We start from the raw sequence: 2307 nt of genomic DNA, 5'->3' as shown, positions 1-2307 counted from the left end.
CTAGAATGTCATTCTATGCTGTAGCGTTAATATTCACTGGAACTAAGGGGCCTAGCCCCAATCATGAAAAACAGCCCCAGACCATTATTCCTCCTCCACCAAACGTTACTATGCATTGAGGCAGGTATCGTCCTCCTGGCATCCGACAAACACAGATTTTGTCCGTCGGACTGCCAGGTGGTGAAGAGTGATTAATCACTCCAGAGAACACGTTTCCACTGCTCCAGAGTCCAATTGCGACGAGCTTTACACCACTCCGGCTGACGCTTGGCGTTGCGCATCGTTATCTTAGGCTTGTGTGTGGCTTCTCAGCCATGGAAACCCATTTCATGATGCTCTTGACGAATATTTATTGTGCTGACATTGCTTCCAGAGGCAGTTTGGAACTCGGTAGTGAGTGTTTCAACCAAGGACAGACGATTTTTACGCTCTACGCGCTTCAACACTCTGCGGTCCTGTTATGTGAGCTTGTGTGGCCTACCACTTTGAAACTGAGCCATTGCAGCTCCTAGACATTTTCACTTCACAATAACAGCACTTACAGTTGACCTGGGCAGCTCTAGCAGGGCAGACATTTGAGGAGCTGACTTGTTGGACAGGTGGCATCCTATGACGGTGACGTTGAAAGTCACTGAGCTCTTCAGTAAGGCCATTATATTGCCAATGTTTGTCTATGGAGATTGCATGGCTGTGTTTTATACACCTGTCAGCAACGGTTGTGGCTGAAATAGCCGAATCCACTCATTTGAAGGTGTGCCACGTACATTTGGATATACAGTATAGTGTATCTCTCTATTGTGAGTGGGAATTTTCAAAAAGTAAAATCACTTGGCGCTGATTTGCTGGTGTTTTCACAGTATTTTATGTCCAACAATATACACTACCGGTCAAAAGTTTTAGAACACCTACTCATTCAAGAGTTTTTCTTTATTTTTACTATTTTCTACATTGTAGAATAGCAGTGAAGACATCAAATCTATGAAATAACACAAATGGAATCATGTAGTAACCAAAGAATTGTTCAACAAATCAAAATATATTTTATATTTGAGGTTCTTGAAAGTAGCCAGCCTTTGCCTTGATGGCAGCTTTGCGCACTCTTGACAATCTCACAACGAGCTTGTATTTGTATTTCAATGAACAGGTGTAACTTCTTAAAAGTTAATTTGTGGAATTTCTTTCCATCTTAATGCGTTTGAGCAATTCAATTGTGTTGTGAGAAGGTGGGGGTGGTATACAGAAGATTGTCCTATTTGGACCAAGTCCATATGGTGGCAAGAACAGCTCAAATAAGCAAAGAGAAACGACAGTCCATCATTACTTTAAGACATGAAGTTCAGTCAATACGGAAAATGTCAAGAACTTTGAAAGTTTCATCAAGTGCAGCTGCAAAAACCATCAAGCGCTATGGTGAAACTGGCTCTCATTAGGACCACCACAGGAAAGGAAGACCCAGAGTAACCTCTGCTGCAGAGGATACGTTCATTAGAGTTTCCAGCCTCAGAAACTGCAGCCCAAATAAATGCTTCACAGAGTTCAAGTAACAGACACATCTCAACATCAACTGTTCAGAGGAGACTCTGTGAATCAGACCTTCATGGTCGAATTGCTGCAGAGAAACAACTACTAAAGGACAACATTAAGAAGAAGAGACTTGCTTGGGCCAAGAAACACAAGCAATTTACAATCGACCGGTGGAAATGTGTCCTTTGTTCTGCAGTCCAAATTGGAGATTTTTGGTTCCAACCGCTATGTCTTTGTGAGACATGGTGGGTGAATGGACAGTCTCTGCATGTGTGTTTCCCACCGTAGAGCATGGAGGAGGAGGTGTTATGGTGTGGAGGTGCTTTGCTGGTGACAGTGTTTGTGATTTATTTAGAATTCAAGGCACACTTAACCAGCATGGCTACCACAGCATTCTGCAGCAAAACGCCATCCCATCTGGTTTGCGCTTAGTGGGACTATCATTTGTTTTTCAACAGGACAATAACCCAAAACACACGTCCAGACTGTGTAAGGGCTGTTTTACCAAGAAGGAGAGTAATGGAGTGCTGCATCAGATGACCTGGCCTCCACAATCACCCGACCTCAACCCAATTGAGATGGTTTGGGATGAGTCGGACTGCAGAGTGAAGGAAAAGCAGGAAAAGCTACTAAAAGTTACTACATGATTCCATATGTGTTATTTCATGGTTTTGTTGTTTTCACTATTATTCTACAATGCAGAAAATAGTAAAATAAAGAAAAACCCTTGAATGAGTAGGTGTTCTAAAACTTTTGACCGGTAGTGTACATATATTTTAAGAA

The sequence above is a fragment of the Oncorhynchus nerka genome, linkage group LG13, assembly GCF_034236695.1.
Source record: "Oncorhynchus nerka isolate Pitt River linkage group LG13, Oner_Uvic_2.0, whole genome shotgun sequence".
NCBI lineage: Eukaryota > Metazoa > Chordata > Actinopteri > Salmoniformes > Salmonidae > Oncorhynchus > Oncorhynchus nerka.
This window is presented reverse-complemented; position numbering follows the sequence as displayed.